This window comes from Rhinoderma darwinii, chromosome 5, assembly GCF_050947455.1.
Source record: "Rhinoderma darwinii isolate aRhiDar2 chromosome 5, aRhiDar2.hap1, whole genome shotgun sequence".
In the NCBI taxonomy this organism is placed as follows: domain Eukaryota; kingdom Metazoa; phylum Chordata; class Amphibia; order Anura; family Rhinodermatidae; genus Rhinoderma; species Rhinoderma darwinii.
Window position 1 is genome coordinate 134,008,057 of NC_134691.1, and position 20,760 is coordinate 134,028,816.

The 20,760-nt window shown below is 40.9% G+C and overlaps 1 protein-coding gene across 2 annotated transcripts in view; it reads left to right on the plus strand.

The window, feature by feature from the left end:
* Positions 1-20,760, plus strand: part of ATP9B (ATPase phospholipid transporting 9B (putative)) — a 286,527-nt gene that overhangs the window by 51,033 nt on the left and 214,734 nt on the right. The gene's annotated exons all lie outside the window — the stretch shown is intronic.

Consider the following 20,760-nt stretch of genomic DNA (forward strand, 5'->3'; position numbering starts at 1 on the left):
AAGTGTTATGGCCCACAGTTATCAAAAGTGGCATCCTTTTAACAAATGTCTACGTTAAAGCTAGACTACTTTGTTGACATAGGTTGTGTCACATTTATGAATTATTGTGCTGTCTTTGATAAACTGTCGCAATAAACATCACTGCCATTAAAGGAGTTTACTATAATGGACATTTATGACATATCCACCGGATATGTCATAAATGTCAGATAGATGTGGGTCCCACCTCTGGGACCTGCACTGATCTCTAGAACGTGGCCCCCTAAACCCCGTTCTACTGCTCTGTGTTGTGGCTGAATCATGTGATTTCCGTAAGTCCCATAGAACTGAATGGTAGCTACAGAAATAGTGAAGCTCGCATTCTACGCTGCTTCCGTAACTGCTGTTCACTACTATGGGATTTACGGAAGGAGCGTAGCTCAGCGAGTTACGCTGTTTTCTTCTTCATGGTCGGCAATCACACACGTCAGCCGGAGCACAGAGCGGTTGAACAGAGGTGGGACCCACATCAATCTGACATTTATGACATATCCTGTGGATATGTCATAAATGTCAATGTCCTTGGTGGGAAAACCCCTTTAACTTTCACATTGGCTAAAATGATACATCTTTTTCTATGCCAGGGCCTGCGCACAATAGATAAGAGACTATTCTGATGTAAAATGTACAAACCCCCCCGCCCCCCCTCTCAAATACATTCATAAATGTAGGCCAATGTTTTTAAGGATGATATTAACCCCTTTAGTGACCAGCCCATTTTAGACCCTAATGACCAAGCTATTTTATTCGTTTTTCTATAGTCGCATTCAAAGAGCTATAACTTTTTTATTTTTTCGTCTACATAGCTGTCTGAGGACTTGTTTTTTGCGGGATTAGTTGTACTTTTTAATTGCACCATTTTAGGGTACATATAATTTTTTTATTAACTTTTTTTGGGAGGGAATTATAAAAAAACCCTGAAATTCTACCATTGTTCTATGCGTTTTTAAATTGACGCCGTTCACTGTGCGGCGTAAATAACATGTTACCTTTATTCTGTGGGTCAGTACGATTACGGCGATACCACATATGTAGAGGTTTTTTATGTTTTACGACTTTTGCACAATAAAAACACTTTTGAACTAAAATTATTTGTTTTTGCATCGTCTCTTTCCAAGAGCCATAACTTTTTTATTTTTCCATCAATGTAGTGATTTTTTGGGCTTGTTTTATGCGGGACGAGACGTAGTTTTGATTGGTACTGTTTTGGGGTGCATGGGAAAAAATAGCAATTTCGCCATTGTTTTTTGCGTGTTTTTTTTTTACGGTGTTCACCTTGTGGTTTAAATTACATATTAACTTTATTAATGGCGTCATTACGGTCGCGATACCATATATGTGTACTTTTATTTATTTTTTACACTTTTACTAAATAAAACCACTTTTTATGGAAAAAAATGTTTTTTTTTTGTTTTTTTACTGTAACTTTTATTAATAATCTTTATTTCACATTTATTATTTATTGCATTAGTCCCACTAGGGGACTTTACTGTGTGATCTTCAGATTGCTGCTGTAATGCTTTGGTATACTTCGTATACCAGAGCATTATTGCCTGTCAGTGTAAATCTTGACAGGCAATCTGTTAGCACGTGCCTCCTGCGCGTCCTAACAGGCATATGTCCAGGGCAGACCTGGGGGCTTTTATCAAGCCCTCGGCTGCCATGACAACCCATCGGAGACCCGCGATTGCATTTGCTGGCCGCCGATGGGTGACAGAGGGAGCTCACTCCCTCTGTAAACAAAGTTAAATGCCGCGGTCGCTATTGACGGCGGCATTTAACGGGTTAGGGCTTAGACTAGGCTCACGTGAAAAGGCGTCAGCCTAGCCTAAGGCCCCTTAGTGACGAACGTGAAAAGGCGTATTGTTGGTCACTAAGGGGTTAAATATATTTGTTTCATATGTCAGTTTGAACAAAGTTGCTCTGTGGACCCTCCATACTGCACATTCCGAATCATATTTGGGTCCTTTATTTATAGAGGGAATATTTAAAGGGATTGTATGAGATTTCAGCGCCACTCTTGTCTATGGACTGTACCTAGTAGTGCAGCTAAGCCTAATATAAGTGAATGGGAGTGAGCCAAAATTTCAGACACAGTCCATAGAGAACAGCACTGTTTCTAAAATAAAAAGAAAGCCTCTTCTCTCAAGTTAAAATAACAGAGTTATTGCACAGCAGATAAGAGACTATTTTGGTGTGAAATGCACCAAAAAAAAAGATGCGTTCAATACATTCATAAATGTGGGCCAATGTTTTTACGTATTACATTAAATCTAGTTATGTTTGATCTGTCCGTTTGGACAAAGTTGTTCTGTCATCCCTTCATAATGCACAGTCCGAATCATGTTTTAGTCCCTTATAGGGGGATTATTTAAAGGGATTCTATAGGATTGCAGTGGCACTCTTGTCCATTGGCTGTACCTGGTAGTTCACTTAAAGAGGCTCTGTCACCAGATTTTCAAACCCCTATCTCCTATTGCAGCAGATCGGCGCTGCAATGTAGATTACAGTAACATTTTTTTATTTTTTTAAAAATGAGCATTTTTGGCCAAGTTATGACCATTTTTATATTTATGCAAATGAGCCTTTCTTAAGTACAACTGGGCGTGTTTAAAGTTATGTACAAGTGGGTGTGTATTGTGTATGTACATCTGGGCATTCTTACTTGTTTTACTAGCTGGGCGTTGTGAATAGAAGTGTATGATGCTGACGAATCAGCATCATCCACTTCTCTTCGTTAACACCCAGCTTCTGGCAGTGCACAGACACACAGCGTGTTCTCGAGAGATCACGCTGTGACGTCACTTCCTGCCCCAGGTCCTGCATCGTGTCGGACGAGCGAGGACACATCGGCACCAGGCGACAGAGGCTACATCGACTTACCTGCAAACGCCGATGCTCCTGCAGAATCAACTGTAGCCTCTGGTGCCGATGTGTCCTCGCTCGTCCTACACGATGCAGGACCTGGGGCAGGAAGTGACGTCACAGCGTGATCTCTCGAGAACACGCTGTGTGTCTGTGCACTGCCAGAAGCTGGGTGTTGACGAAGAGAAGTGGATGATGCTGATTCGTCAGCATCATACACTTCTATTCACAACGCCCAGCTAGTAAAACAAGTAAAAACGCCCAGATGTACACACACAATACACGCCCACTTGTACATAACGTTAAACATGTCCAGTTGTACTTAAGAAAGGCTCATTTGCATAAATATAAAAATGCTCATAACTTGGCCAAAAATGCTCGTTTTTGGAAGAAAAAAAAGACGTTACTGTAATCTACATTGCAGCGCCGATCTGCTGCAATACGAGATAGGGGTTTGAAAATCTGGTGACGGAGCCTCTTTAAGCCACAATTCCAGACAGTCTATAGACAAGTGCTGCACGGTTTCATATATATATATATATATATATATATATATATATTATTAAAACAAATGGATCCAGCCGCACCGGTATGCTATGGGTGCAAGCCAACGGGATAAGACCACAATCCCAATGGTATATAAGACAAAAAATAGGCAGCACTCCGTTCAGATAGAGGTGAAAAAAGAGGGTACTTTTATTGTCCCATAAACAGTGGCCACTATGGGACAATAAAAGTGCCCTCTTTTTTCACCTCTATCTGAACGGAGTGCTGCCTATTTTTTGTCTTATATATATATATATATATATATATATATATATATATATATTAAAACAGAGCTTTATGGGGCGTCACAAGAAACAAGACGTTTCTTATGCTTCAATGTAGAACAACTAGGAACTTTACATACCAGTAACTAATTTTTAGGCATATAAGCACTCTGGCTCCTGCCATTTGTTTGAGACAACCTTTCCGCTTTCTAAACACTGCTGTTGGCTATATATATTTTCTTGTTTTCACATATTTTCAATACAAGTTTATTTTAAATCTTCAGTATAGAGGGTAATAAAGGCATGTAAAGCTGATGTATTAACAGTGAGGCTGGGTTATTTTCAGACGTAAACGAGGCGTATTATGCCTCGTTTTACGTCTGAAAATAGGGCTCCAATACATCGGCAAACATCTGCCCATTCATTTGAATGGGTTTGCTGACGTACTGTGCAGACAACCTCATTTACGCGTCGTCATTTGACAGCTGTTCTTTCAGACGTAATTTGAGCCGTACTTCATTGAAACTCAATGAAGCACAGCTCAAAATTTACGGCTGTCAGAGAAGCCTCGCAAAATGCGAGGAGGAGCATTTACGACTGAAACGAGGCAGCTGTTTTCTCCTGAAAACAGTCTGTCTTTTCAGACGTAAAAGCTTGCTACCGTGTGCACATACCCTGACTGTGGGTTAGATTTTTTAGTTGTGTTCTAGTATTTTAAAAGGCCTGTCCTAAGTGTGATGAGAGAGCTGTTAACCCCTTAAGGACGCAGCCTAGTTTGGGCCTTAAGGCTCAGAGCCCATTTTTCAAATCTGACATATTTCTCTTTATGTGGTAATAACGTCGGAATGCTTAAACCTATCCAAGCGATACTGAGATTGTTTTCTCGTGACACATTGGGCTTCATGTTCGTGGTAAAATTTGTTCGATATATTCAGTGTTTATTGGTGAAAAATTGCAATATTTAGAGAAAATTTGGAAAAAATAGCATTTTTCAGAATTTAAATGCATCTGCTTGTAAAAAAGACGGTTAGACCACCCAAAATAGTTACTAGTTCACATTTCCCGTATGTCTACTTTAGATTGGCATCGTTTTTTGAACATTCTTTTATTTTTCTTGGACGTTGCAAGGCTTAGAACCTAAACAGCAATTTCTCATATTTTTAAGAAAATTTCAAAAGCCTTTTTTTTAAGGTGGTACTTCAGTTCTGAAGAGGCTTTGAGGGGCCTATGTATTAGAAACCCTGATAAAACACCCCATTTTAAAAACTAGACCCCTCAAAGTATTCAAAACAGCATTTAGAAAGTTTTTTAACCCTTCTGGCATTTCACAAGAATTAAAGCAAAGTGGAGGTGAAATTTGCAAATTTCATTTTTCTTGCTGAATTTCAATTTTATTCAATTTTTTTTCTGTAACACAGAAGGTTTTACCAGAGAAACACTACTAAATATGTATTGTCCAGATTCTGCAGTTTTTAGAAATGTCCCACATGTGGCTCTAGTGCGCTCATGGACTAAAACACAAGCCCTAGAAGCAAAGAAGCACCTAGTGCATATTGAGGCCTCTTTTTTATTAGAATATATTTTAGGCAGCATGCCAGGTTTGAAGAGGTGTTGAGGTGCCAAAACAGTAGGAATCCCCCAATAGTGACCCCATTTTGGAAACTACACCCCTCAAGGAATTCATTTATGGGTGTTGTGACTATTTTGACCCCATAGTTTTTTCACAGAACTTATTTGAATTGGGCTGGGAATTAAAACAAAATTTATTTCTTCCAATAATATGTAGTTTTGACTGAAAATTTCTTATTTTCACAAGAAATAAAATACCCCATTCTGTTGCGCAATTTGTCCTGAGTGCAGCAAATACCCCATTTGTGGTGATAAACTGCCGTTTGGGCCCATTGGAGGGCTCAGAAGGAAAGGACCACCATTTGGCCTACTGGGGATTTTCTGGTGCGAAGTCATGTGTGCAGAAGCCACAGTACAGTTGAAACCCGCAAGAAGTGACCCCGTTTTAAAAACGACACCCTTAAGGCACTCATCTAGAGGTGTAGTGAGCATTTTGACCGGAGAGATACACCCCATAAACTGTAATGTGGGTTCTCCCGGGTATGGCAATACCCTCAATGTGGCTGTTATCAGCTGCTTGGGCACACAGCAGGGATCAGAAGGGAAAGATAAGGGGGGATAAGCTGTGCGGAGTACATCAGGGTAAGTAGAATTGGGGTAAATTATAAATCAAGGGATGTATGATACATTTTAAAACACTTTTTCATACAGAGCTCTGGTTTTTCGGGACACGTGTTACATTGATATATTGTGTCCTCCCTTATACCCCTCTTATAGCAGACTTTGCACCTCTTTTGACTTTTTACCTTCTTTCCAGTTTGGGGAACTTCTCCTGGAAAGTGTTGCCCTGGTACGATGTGTGTTGCCCCGCTTCCAGAAGTACTGGGTGCCCCCCCCCTTCCTGGTCCCTAAAGATTAGGTTCTTGATAACCACCTCTTGAAATTCCAGGAAAGTTCCCCTCTGGCCTGTACATCGACGTAGCACGTACACATTGTACAATGCCATCTGTATGATGTGCACGGCCAGCTTCTTATACCACACCGCATGGCGCTGTAGGGCTTCAGGACTTGATCTGACAGGTCCACCCCTCCCATGTACCTATTGTAGTCCAGGATGCAGTCTGGTTTGGGGGTCTCTGTACTGGTACCTCGTACAGGTACACGGGTACTGGTGTGATATCTCTCTTGTCCTTGTACTTGACACACAATATGTTGCTGCTAGAATGTGCCCTGCTCTCACCCCTTCTTGTTTGCCCTGCAGAGTCTTAGGGAGGCCTCTCAGATTTCTTCTAGCAGTGCCGCATGCCACAGGACTGGACGCGAGGCAGTTGAAGAGTGGGACACCAGTATAAAAATTATCCAGGTAGAGGTGGTAACCCTGGTCCAGCAGTGGGTGCACCAAATCCCACACAATTTTTGCATTAACTCCCAGTAAGGGGGGCCATTCTGGGGGCTGAGAACTGGTGTCCTTCCTTTCATATATCCTAAACCTGTAGGTATACCCTGATGCACTCTCGCACAGCTCATACATCTTCACGCCATACCTTGCCTTCTTACCCGGCAGGTACTCGCGGAATTGAACCCTCCCTTTAAAATGTACAAAGGACTCATCAATAGAAATACACTTCTCGGGGGTGTATGCTTGTGAAAACCGGGCACTGAAACGGTCTAATAGGGGTCTCCGTTTATACAAACTGTCAAAACTGGGGTCATCTCGGGGTGGACACGGCTCATTATCAGTATAATGTAAGAAGCGAAGTATTGCCTAATTTATTTATTTTTTTAGGTTCTAGTTCAGTTATGAAGTTGCTTTGATGGACCTATATATTAGAAACCCCTATGAAACACCCCATTTTAGAAACTAGACCCCTCAAAGTATTCACAACAGCATTTAGAAAGTTTATGAACCCTTTAGGTGTTTCACAGGAATTTAGAGCAAAGTAGAGGTGAAATTAAAAACATTTTTTGTCAGAAAATCCTCTTTATACCATTTTTTTTATAACACAAAAGGTTTTACCAGAGAAACGCAACTCAATACGTATTGCCCAGATTCTGCAGTTTTGAGAAATATCCCACATGTGGCCCTAGTGCGGTAATGGACTGAAGGAGCGGCCTCAGAAGCAAAGGAGCGCCTAGTGTATTTTGAGGCCTCCTTTTTATTAGGCACCATGTCCGGTTTGAAGAGGTCTTGTGGTGCCAAAACAGTGGAAAACCCCCAAAAAACTAGACCCCTTGAGGAATTCATTGCAGTTTCATGGGGTGCATGTGACTTTTTGATCAGTTTTTATTCTATTTTTAGGTGGCGTGGTGACTAAAAAACAGCAATTCTACTATTGTTTTTTTATTCTATGTTTTTTTACAGAGTGCACCGTGCGCTATAAATGACAAATTCACTTTATTCTGCGGGGCGATACGATTACGGCGATACCAGATGTTTATAGGTTTTTTTTATGTCTTATGGCGTTTGCACAATAAAATACTTTTTGTAAAAAATCATTTACTTTTTGTGTTACCTTATTCTAAGAGCCATAAAGTTTTTATTTTTCAATCAAGAAAGCCGTGCGAGGACTTATTTTTTATTATTTTCTTTTACGGCGTTCTGTATTATTTTGTAGTTCAGGCCGTTACGGACGCGGCGATATCAATTATGTATAGTTTATTTGTTTGTTTATATATTTTTATTAATAATAAAGGACTGATAAGGGAAAATGGGGGATTTTTACTTGTATTACTTTTAAAACTTTTATTTTCTTATTTTTACACATCTTTTTTTTTTTACTTTTTTTTTACTTTATTACTTTGTCCCACTAGGGGACATGAGGGCAGGAGGCCCTGATCGCAATTCTAATACACTGCACTACATGCGTAGTGCAGTGTATTAGAAATGTCAGCTACTCACTGACAGCAAGCTTAGTGGGTCCTGACTTCGTCAGGACCCACTAGGCTTCCGTCGATGGCAGAGCCGGACACCATTGTTTGGTGTCCGGTTGCCATAGCCACCATCGCCAGCCGCTATCGCGTAGCAGGCTGGCGATTGTAGCTTAACCCATAAAAAGCCGTGATCACTATTGAACACGGCTTTTCAGGGGTTAATCAGCGGGACACGGCGATGGGTCCCCGCTGTAGGAGCTGTGACAGCTGCTGTACGAGACAGCAGCTGTCACAGCTCCTGCATTTGTCGGGAGGATGGCCGAAATGGCCGTTACTCCCGCGACGTACTATTCCGTCGCTGAGCGCGAACATATTGGTTAGCGCGATGGAATAGTACGTCGCTGAGCGGGAAGGGGTTAAAAAGCATGACTCCTGCTGTTGGAGGACTTGGCAACATCTATCAGGCCCTGCTCACATCACGTTACTGCCCTACATTTATCGTATACACCAGAAGAGCTCCCGACGTACACGTTAAGCGTGTCCATAGGACACTATTAGCCCATCTGAGGCCAAAAGAGTATCCTTCTTGCCTCCGTTTGGCTGGTATAGTTGGATATATATATAAACTAGGTCACAGCATTCGATTTTATTATGTACCTGCCGTTCGATAGTATATACTCATTATAAATCGAGATTTCTATACAAAGATGGCTGCCGTCTGCATCAAAATTGTAATACGCATGTGCGGAAGAGCGTTCCAGCTCTTCTGATGTGTGTCACAAATAAGCGCCGTTTTTTGTCTAAAGCGCCGGAAGAATGCTCCGGTCTATGGATCCAAGGTAACACATGGTCAATGTTTTTAATCTATTATGTATTGTTTACACATGTGAACGTTTATTGTTACACATACTAATTAGCACTTAGGTTGTTGTGTACATGGGGATCTCAGTTGTTGTGAGGTCCACTGTGTGCCTTTTGTCACGCTTTATATATTTATATACTGTATTGGAAATATCATGACTGTATATTAGTCTATTTTTCAAATTACTGTTAATCACTTGTTAACGAGATCAATTGTTTGGTCTCCATATATTGCACTTGCTTTTACACTGATTTTATGCTTGAAAAAGGCTCCATGCAAAGAGTCGAAACGTTGCACAAGGGCTAATAAAAAAGCAATTTTTCACTACTAATTGGAGTGCTGTCTCTTATTGGACGACTATAGAAGAATTGGATCTGTGATCGGGCTCTTGGGACGTGCACCCACCCATATTTTTGCTGGTGCTACTGGATGGTGGACATATATATATTAAATATAATATATATATATATATATATATATATATATTTTTTTTTTAAAGTATCGAATAGCTTAGTAGACTACGATATGTCATATAATGGGATACCAGACAGTATTAAATTTTTTTTCACATAGGTTCCTATAGATAACGTATGTCACCATTTGGCATATGTCACAGGCATCTGTTAAACACACTATTATGGCATCCATCTAATGTATATACAGTACTGTGCAAAAGTTTAAGGCAGTTGTGGAACATTGCTGCAAAGTCAGAATGCTTTCAAAAATTAAAGTGTTAATATTTTTTTTATCTATTAAGAAAATACAAAGTGAATGAACAGAAGAGAAATCTAAATCAAATTAATATTTGGAGTGACTACCAAAAGGCCTTCAAACAGCATCAATTCTTCTAGGCACACTTGCACAAAGTCATGGATGTATGATAAACCAATTATACCAAACAGGTGATAATGATCATCATTTTCATATTTAGGCTAAAATTAATTATAGCAAAAACAGCTGTGTAGGAGGCTGAAAACTGGGTGAGGAACAGGCAAACTGCTACAAAGATGAGGTCGTGGAAGACCGTTTTAATGTCAAAGGTGCACCATGGCAAGACTGAGCACAGCAACAAGACACAAGGTAGTTATACTGCAGTACAAGAAAAAAATGTAGAAAAAAGCCATGACCATAAGCCATGACTAAGGACCTGGAGAAGGTCAGAAACGCGTAGGCTACCGCCTATACTTCTTTTTCCCTCTGGATTTGGACAATACCCACTTGTCACTTCAACCACTATACGTAGCTCACTTGCTACGTTTTTAATCAAGCCAAAATAAAACTTGGGAACAGATTCCCGTTTTAACAGACATCGTACCTGCAGCGCTGGATCCAACCCCTCCCCTGCTTTTGAAGTAGTTATACTGCATCGGCAAGATTTCTCCCAGGCAAAGATTTCAAAGAAGATTGGGGTTTCAGGATTTGCTATTCAAGCGTAGAACTTTTATGACCGTAGACGCAGTGGTCGGCCAAGGAAGCCGTGCAGCAGATCAAAGACACCATGCTTACTTCCCTTCGAAATCAGGAAGTAGTGCCATCAGCAGAGAACTGGCAGAAACAAGTGGGACCCAGGTACACTGATCTGCTGCACAAAGAAGTCTGGCCAGAATTGATATTCATCGAAGAATTGTGGCCAAAAAGCCATACTTTCAACGTGGAAACCAGGCCAAGCGGCTTAACTTTGAACGAAAAAATAGGAACTGGGTTGCAGAAATATGTCAGCGGGTGCTCGGACTGATGAGTCAAAATTTTAGATATTTGGCTGTAACAGAAGGCAGTTTGTTTGCTGAAGGCTGGAGAGCGGTACAATAATGCGTGTCTGCAGGCAACAGTGAAGCATGTTGGAGGTTCCTTGCAAGTTTGGTCCTGCATTTCAGCAAATGGAGTTGGGGATTTGGTCAGGATTAATGGTGTCCTCAATGCTGAGAAATACAGGCAGATACTTATTCATCATGCAATACCATTAGGCAGGCATATAATTGGCTCCAAATTTATTCGTTAGCAGGACAGCGACCTCAAACATACACCCACTGTCATTAAAGGGGTTGTCCGGGAATGAATTTAATTAAAATTTTAACTTCATTAGTCATATTTAATAACATTTCTAATATAGTGTCTACTTACCTGTGACAGCGTTCTCCTGTTCTGATCTGCTGTCACATGACCGCACCCAGGGTACATTTTTCATTTCCTGTGAGGTACCGTGTCTTTGCTCAGCCAGCACTTCCGGCTGAGAAAGGCACGGCGCGTCATCAGCTACATTTCCAGGCAGTGGGCCGGGCGGATGTTTTGTGAGCTCTTCAGAGCTCCACCTCTTCTGGTCTCGCCGCCTGTAGATGTAGTTGATGACGCACCGTGTCTTTACACAGCAGGAAGTGCTGGCTGAGCAAAGACACGGAGCGTCATCAATCTTAGTACACGCCGCCTCCTTCTATCTCGTCGTCCACGCCTCCTCAGCCCGCTTCACACTCGTAGTTCCCGCACTACCCGGCCGTCTTGACTCTTCCCTAACGCTCCCTCCTCCTTTTATCTTGTCCTCCTTGCTCCCTCCTCCTCCTCCTCTATTGTCCTCCTATCGCTAATGGCCCTTTTTTTTTTTTTATCTATAAGGTCCCATTCACACGACAGGGCTTCCCGGCCGTTCAAAAAATGGCTGTCACACAGCCACAGTAGGAACAAGAGACCCAAAATGGGGCTATTCACACGACCAATTTTTTGACGGCCAGGGAAACCTGCCCGTCAAAAAAAAGGACATGCCCTATTTTCGGCTGTTTACCTGGCGTCCCGGCTCCCATAGAAGTCTATGGGGCTGGGTAATACACGGCCATCACCGGAATGTGTCCCGAGTGATGGCCGTGTATTCCGTCGCTGGCGCTCTCTCGCCTCCTCCTCACAGTGCAGAGTGCATGGGAGGAGGAGGAGGGTCTGTTTTTTCTCCCTGTAGGAGTCAGAATCCCCTACAGGGAATTCCGCTACAGGAGAAGTGAGTGACTACACTGTCCATATATGGACACAGCGACGTCACTCACTTCTGAAGCGGAATCCCCGACCCTCATTTGTCCAACAGTAGGTCCCATTAGCCCCGTTTACCCCTGAGGACGCTACAGCAGTAGCGAAACATGTCGGGGGGGGGTTTCTTTTCTTTTAATTCCTGCCTTTGCCGGACCTACTGTTGGACAAACTCAATTAATTGACTGCCATAATACCGGTCCTCACACTGGTCGTTAGGTGTTTCACACCGCTGCATATGCAGTAACCCTTTACACCTTCGCCCGACACCATGCAGTGACAATTTTAATCTTTTTGTTGTCTGTCTTTTTGCTAAATATAGCATAATAAAGAATTTATTTTACTTTTATGGTAGTTGGGAAATAGGGTTCCTTGCCTAAAGGCAATTTGTTGTTAGTTACCAAGATGTCTGACATAGGTGAAGTGGGCAGACTTACATTTATCAGGCTGTGAAAGGGGTGGGGGAGGGAGATTGGTGCCTGTATTTAGATCAGGGATAGATGGAGGCACAAAGGATAATGATGATTATAAGTGTGTAAGACAGTGTGCAGGGAGGGAGCTGCCTGGAATTAGAGCAGGGAAGGACCTGTGAACATAGAGGGGCGTGGCAGTATGCAAATAGCTGAGATGCTTTGGAGGAAGCAGGGGGGGGAGATGCAAGCGGTCTCCTCAGATGCAGCAGGGGATCATGGGTATGGTGGGTTACCAGACAGGAACAGAAGCAAGGGATGTAAACAAACAGAGCAGCAGTGACGATGGAGATCAAACAGAAACTGGTTAGAAGTTTAATAGGGGGTATTAGGGAAGGCAACCCAAGGCTGGGGGACACTTTTTAGATTTTTTTTTTTCCTGGACAACACCTTTTAAGAACTATCTTTAGCGTAAAGAAGTACAAGGAGCCCTGGAAGTGTTGATACAGCCCCTACAGAGCCACGATCTCAACATCTATTGAATCTGTCTGGTATTACATGAAAATACGGATTTGAAGAAGTCTACATTCACAGAAGATCTGTGGTTAGTTCTCCAAGATGTTTGGATCAACCTCTCTGCTGAGTTCCTTCAAAAATTGTGTTTAAGTGTACATTGAAGAATTGATGCTGTTTTGAACGCAAAGGGTGGTCACACCAAATATTAACTTGATTTAGATTTCTCTTTTATTCATTCACTTTTGATTTTGTTAGTTAATAAAAGAAAACTATTAGCACTTCTATTTTTGAAAGCATTCTTACTTTGCAGTATTTTTCCACAACTGCCAAAACTTTTGCACAGTACTGCATGTCATAAAAGTTCATGACGTATATGTTAAACGGATTCTATAATAGTCTATGGGTGATGGATGCCACTATTAGACATCCGTCACAGCCTACTTTTAGCGTCCTTTTTAGATAAGGGGTTTTCAAGTTGTTTGTGGAATGTACAATGTAGTTCAAGAGCATCACCGCTAAAATGGATTCTACAGATTTATAGTGCTTCAGCTAACATTTTCTGCTAAAACTTGGTTTCTAATAAATATTCTCACAAACTTTGACCGCATACACTCCATGAGGGAAACTAGGGAGTACAATGTGTTGTATATTTTATCATGTTCTTGCGTTCTTTTTCTATTGTAGACCGATTGATATGAGCCCCAAGCTAGAAATTCAGGGTTCTGGTTACTGGATGATTAAATATCTCATTTATAAATTCAGATAGATAATTTGCCCAAATAAAATTCTCATTTGAATCACAGTAAATAATAAGATTAAAATTAAACTTGTTAACATGCGTTACAAATAAAAAATCTTGTGAACCACATCTCATCTGAGCCTACAAAATATCATATATGCCACTTTACTGGATATTTTATGTATGCCACTCTACTGGATATTTTATGTATGCCACTCTACTGGATATTTTATGTATGCCACTCTACTGGATATTTGTCATTGCAGGTAAGGCATTAGTTCAATTTATCCCTTTCCAATGCTAGGCTCTGTCAATATATCCGTCCCTTTGTGATACATGTAGAATTTCACATTGAATAAAGAGGGGTGGGGGGTGATGACCTTCTCTAAATTGTTGGATAGCCCTATGCAGAAGTGGGGTAAGAAAGCAATCGCTCCAGTTTCCTAAATATTGTCACAAGCACTTTACTGCATCACCAGCTGGTCAGCGGACACAATTCTCATTACTTCATTCATAGGTACAGACCTTTATCTCCTTTTTGTTGTAAGGCTAGATCATCAGGGAGTTTTCACTGTCCCTTAACACACTCCTACCTATAATTTATTTTATTTTCATTGCATTATTTTTAAGTCTACCTATCCTATACCATCTTGATCTCTGCATTAAAGAGGCTCTGTCACCAGAATATAAGTGCCCTACCTCCTACATAATCTGATCGGCACTGTAATGTAGATCTATGCTCAAAAGATGTGGAGGGGGTGGGTGGAGTCAAAATTCTGAAGAAATATCGTGATCCCATGTTTGAGTTGCATAAATTGGAACGTTTCTGATGGAAATGTTACATTTTTAACGCATACATAAAGGCTATGTATACCATTAAAGGTTTTTGTTTTTTTTTAAATCAATATTTTTTATTTTAAATTTTTTTTGAATTGGGTTTAATTAAAAAAAGTAATGTACTTTTTGAGATACAGTTAGCTGTATCTTGTCATCAAACACAAATTAGTCAAGTCAACGGGACTGCTCATTTCGGTGAGCACTGGTCACGTGTGTCTCTGACACGCAGGACCCAACTATTATCGATCACATCTAAGTTCATGAATGTCTTAGGATAAGTTTGCATCACGTTTTTGCCTGTGTTTGACGTGTACAATGGGAAAACCTCTGTATACGTTAAACTTAAGCTGAGACGGATGGCTTACAGTGGCATCCATCACCCATAGGCTCTAATAGTATCCGTTTAACTGATACAACATGAACTCTCATGACGTATCCATTTAACGGATTTCATTATAACCTATGGATGATGGATAACTATTATCGAGCAGTCACAGTACTCCGATGCTTTCATAGCAGCTAAATTCCCCAGCTACTATGACGGCCTCGGAAATTTACGTCATTGTAGCGTCACTGGGGTTACCCCAGGGAAGCTCAAATGATGCAGCTACTACAGGCTGAGATAGCAGCCATGGGTTCTAACAAAGTGCTGCCACTGAGGAGAAGGTGTTGTGGTCGCAGGCCATCATGCGGGGTTTGTGTGGAGTCCCTAGCTGATATCTTGGTCACTGGAGCTTCCCGACGCATACGTTTAACAGAGGCCTGTGCCGGATACCATTCAGTGACATCCGTCACCCATGGGCCCATGTAAAAAAACAGTATACCGACCAGCATACATCTTTTTACGAGATAGAAAAGCATAGTCTACTACGCTGTTCCATCCTTCAAAAAAAAAAGCCAAACACACCAGATGTAGGAAATAAAACGAGATGTGAACAGGTCATTATAGTTGCACATTCCTCCTTCCAATCACTGCTTTAATACTCCGTACATGTTGGAAAATGTGGGAAAATTTTTTGTTGTGAAATAAACAAGCTGCTTTGTTTATGACCAGGCCATGCAAACATTGACCTATGAAACGAAGTGTTAATCAATGTGTTGAATACGTTACGCTAGGATGGGATTTATGTTGACACAACGACGAGATTTATTTGCAATTATGCAGGCAAGACATTTTTCTCCTAAAATGCATTTGGGCTACATGTGAAGGAAACCTTTGGTTAGCAAAAAACATACAGTTGCATAGGTAAACGTTATAACGTTATATTCAGATGATTTAGAATAGGTGTGTAATTACCCCAATTCCCAATTTGTTGATACCGAAACCAAGGAAAGAATGATGTGTATTTACAAATGATGATAATACAATTTTCCATGAATCCATAGTAGAAGTGAAGATAAGAAACTTTGTAATATATCTTGTTACAGAAAAATGCAATTCTCGGCTTATCGTAATTTCCCCTTCACACACACAGCTCCTGTTCACTTACTCAGAATTCATTAATAGAATCCATAAAGCAGAGAAGAGATAGATACTCAGAGAAATCAGGTTACAGCGGACTATAGAAGTCTTTGGAGAGGAGAGGGAGCAGGAGCGGAACACTTGCTAATAATCTCCTACACACAGCATATAGAGAAGATCCTGCGTCTCTATTTATACATAACATTATCCAAACCCCATCATTACTGATGTCTTATTAGTATTCTGCAAGGGGTAGTCCTCAGTATAAAAATGACATAGTTCTGTTTGTGTATATTTCCTATACTTAATCTGAAGTGACTCAGGACAGCACTGCTCTATTGTTGTTGCCGGCACAGGCTTCAGCTGTGGCCTAGTAGGGAACACCAGGGGATCTCTGTAACAGCACCATCCAGGTACATTAAACTTTGGGTGCTTGTAGAGCTCCATGACTTCTGACCAAATGCTGACTTTTTAGTTTTGACTGGAGTGACCCTTTAATGTCTCAGATATGCTTATATCAATTGAGAGGATTGAGCAGACAATAACAAAATTACTGTTTAATGCAAGAAAAGTAATAATGTCTAAATGGATTCACCCGGAAGCCCCTGAAAAAAAGCAAATGAATAGATTGGTGAAAAATCTATTGGTGTAAAATGAATAAAACTCTGTGTTTTTTTGGGATCTTGGCAGTCCTGAATATTAGTATATGCTCAAAGCATTGGCCATCCTGTTCACACTTCGTGGAAATTCAAAATCGAATGCAGATTTAGATTTACAATGTGAATAACATGTGGATGTCTGCCAGAATCTACCATTCTATCTGGGTGGAAATGCTCTTCTGATTGAGTGGTAATTCTAAATAAAGACTTACTAAGACAATAGTTAAAAAGCCATCCAACTAAAAGTAACCAGGGCCTCGAGAATTTTGTAATGCTTTACTGGCTTTATGGTTTCGAGTTAAGAATTTAGAAAGTTGTCTAAAAAAGTAGTGCTCTGTAGAAGTGCATTGCCTTGCTGTGAAGAATGACAAATGACTAGAGTGAAGTTTTGCACGTACGGCCAGATAAACTTTTATCTGCGGGGCATGAGCAACTGCCAGCAATCTGTCCAAACTACTTTAATCTGTTTCCTTACCTCCGTTCTCATTTCAGTTTTAACATTTGATTTAACTCAGACTGGAAATGTTTTGACACCTGTTTTAAGCTGCTGAATAATATTGCCCTTTTTGTAATCCAGCCATTGTTTTAAGCTCTAACCTCACTCAAACACTAGATAGGTAGAAAGAAAACTTCACGCCAGGTTTTCCTTTATCACAGTAAATCATCTTGTTAAAGGAGAAAAAAAGTCTTTGAGGATTAGTCTAAGGACTGAAAACAAATATGCAATTTACATAATTCTACTGAGCAAATAGCTTATTAAATGTTGCCGTGAGATAGCAGAAAGCAGTAAGAACAATTGAAAATGGCAATTTTCAAATTACATTCTAAGATGCTGCTAGCATGTGTTTTGTCAGGTAAAGTTAACGTGTTAGAATAGAGTAACTGACGTCACATCTGCCACTCTAATTTTATGGTTCATTGTGTCATTGTCTTTCGTACATGTTTGAGTAAAGGCCCTTTTACACAAGCCAATTATTGGGCAAATGAGCATTCACAGGGCACCTATCAGCCGATGAACGAGTTCATGCAGCCTAAAATATATTCGTTGTCTGCAGCACATCTCCGGGAGACGTGCTACCGACATGATAGAAATGTACGAGGACGAGCGATTGGAGTAACGGGCGCTCGTTCCCATACATAGCTCCTTGTGAAAGGAGCAAACCAGTGCCGATCAACAAGCTCATCACGGATTATCGGGCCATGTAATAGGACCCTAAAGGGGGTTTTACACTGGGCAATCATCGGGCAAATGATTGTTCACAGAATGCTTGCTGTTGATAATTGCCCTGTGTAAACAGGGCAGCGATCAGCAGATGGACGAGCAAACGCTCATTCATCTGCTGATCGTATCGTTTTAAAAAAGTTAAATATTATCGTTGTCGGCAGCAGATCTCCCTGTCAAAACTGAGACGTGCTGCCTACATGATAACAATGTATGGGGACGAGCGATCACTGTGACGACTGCTCGTCCCCATCCATAGCTCCGTGTGACTGGAGCAAACCAGTGCCGATCAACGATATCTCGTTGATCAGCGCTCGTTGCACCGTCCAAAATTGGCTGGTGTAATAGGGCCTTAAATTCTTCATGAACTCCAGATAACATCAACAAAGAATCTTGAGATCTGTGGTATCCCATCGTTCCGCAAAGCATGTAACGTCCTTTTACACCGGCCAATTTGGACCGTAAAAACAAGCGCTGATCAACGAGACAGCTCTCACAAAGAGCTATGATCAGAAATGTATGGGGACGAGTGATTGTTACTACTACATTTGCATCATGTCAGCAGCACATCTCCCTACTGGGAGATGTGATGGCAACAACAATGATATTTTGTGCTGCATAAAATATATGATCAGCTGATGATTCGGCTGATCGTTGCCCTGTTTACACAAGGCAATGTTCGGGAACGGGCATTCATATAAAAGCTCGTTTGCCCAATCATTGGTCCAGGTAAAAGGACCTTAATATTTCACCAAAATCACATTATCTGCAAATGAGAACATTTTATAGGCAATGCAACCAAACAATTGCCATACTGTTTACGTAAAGGGGTTATTCCACGAAAAATATTATTTATTATAATTATACGATCTACAAAATAAAAGTCTGTACGTATTTCAGAACATGCTAGGGATATTCAAATACACAATATGCCCTATATGCTACAGATATTTCCTGAAGTAACCTTGAAAGCACACTATTGAAAACTATTGTCTACTTAAAAAAACAAAACAAAAAAAAAAAAACGGTTAAATCAATTTTCCTATATTTGCCCATTTACCTCAAAATTCCAATGCCAAAGCCAAACCAGATTTCAATGCCACACTATCTGTGCCACTCTGTCAGACTTTTACAACAAATTCTGTTCAAAGCCTACAGTTTCTAATGGTTGGCAAAGGCACTACAGTATTTATTTTTCATCAGGTCTCAATATATATTTTTTCTTTGATTTCTTGTACAGAGGCTGGCAGCGGTAGTATATTCAGAATAGCAACACTACATATTTGTGATAAACACCATTGTTAGGCTCTGTTCACATCTGCGTTGGGGTCCCGTTCTGACGTTCCGTCTGAGGTTTCCATAAGAACGGGACCCTGAACAGACACAAACTGACAAAGACGGAAACCAGAGGTTTCGGTCTCTATTACCATTGATTTCAATGGTGACGGTGACGGTGGTTTCCGTTTTTCTCTTTTGTGCATCGGAGTCGACTCCACTATTACTTCCGACAAAACGACGGATTAAGTGCACAGAAGAGACAAGCGAAAACCACGGGCACTGGCTCCGTCACCATTGAAATCGGTGGTGATGGAAACGGAAAGCTCTGGTTTCCGTCGGTGTCAGTTTGTGTCTGCTCAGGGTCCCCTTCTGAGGGAAACCTCAGACAGAACGTCAGAACTGGACCCCAACGCAGATGTGAACAGAGCCTTAAAATGTTTGAAGAAAACGTTTTTTTGTCAGGCAGGAAAAATATGCCTCTAAATTTCCTCCGGATTTCAAAGGTGGTTATGTACACAGGTTTTAAGACGTTTTTTTCAGGCGTACCTTTTAAACACTCCTCACTTTAGGTTGAAATAGCCCACTTTGCCAATAAAGTGCCACCCATTCTCCTGCGAGGCGCCATTTTCTGTGAAAAACCACGTTGAGCTGCACAGCATTTTTTTTTGATGATTCAATAGGAGTTTGATGTTATTAGTAAAAACAAAATTTTTTCAGTCTACTGGGAATTTTCTTTTCTAAAAATCATGTTCACAGCAGGCTGCAGAAGGCAGAGGTGTAGCTGGATGGCGGTGCCTGTTCAGCAGGCACTGGATGCAGGTGGGAATGGAAGGGCGCTGCCATTGACCAATGCAATCACCTGTCACTTAAAACCAAAGAAAAAAGAAAAGAAGGAGGTGCAGTATTACCTTTCCTCCTGCTGAATCCTCGGCCAAAAGAAGTGGCCTTTAACCGAGCCAGTGAAGACTGAGCAGTTGGTGCATATAGATGTGTAAAAACAACACCCCAAAATAGCCCTCATCTTGATATATAATATATATAACACCTATAAAGCACAAAACCCACACTTCAGAAAAGATTAAAGGTACAGTGAAGAAATAAGTATTTGATCCCTTGCTGATTTTGTAAGTTTGCCCACTGTCAAAGACATGAACAGTCTAGAATTTTTAGGCTAGGTTAATTTTACCAGTGAGAGATGGATTATATAAAACAAAAAACAGAAAATCACATTGTCAAAATTATATATATTTATTTGCATTGTGCACAGAGAAATAAGTATTTGATCCCTTTGGCAAACAAGACTTAATACTTGGTGGCAAAACGCTTGTTGGCAAGCACAGCAGTCAGACGTTTTTTGTAGTTGATGATGAGGTTTGCACACATGTTAGATGGAATTTTGGCCCACTCCTCTTTGCAGATCATCTGTAAATCATTAAGATTTCGAGGCTGTCGCTTGGCAACTCGGATCTTCAGCTCCCTCCATAAGTTTTCAATGGGATTAAGGTCTGGAGACTGGCTAGGCCACTACATGACCTTAATGTGCTTCTTTTTGAGCCACTCCTTTGTTGCCTTGGCTGTATGTTTCGGGTCATTGTCGTGCTGGAAGACCCAGCCATGAGCCATTTTTAATGTCCTGGTGGAGGGAAGGAGGTTGT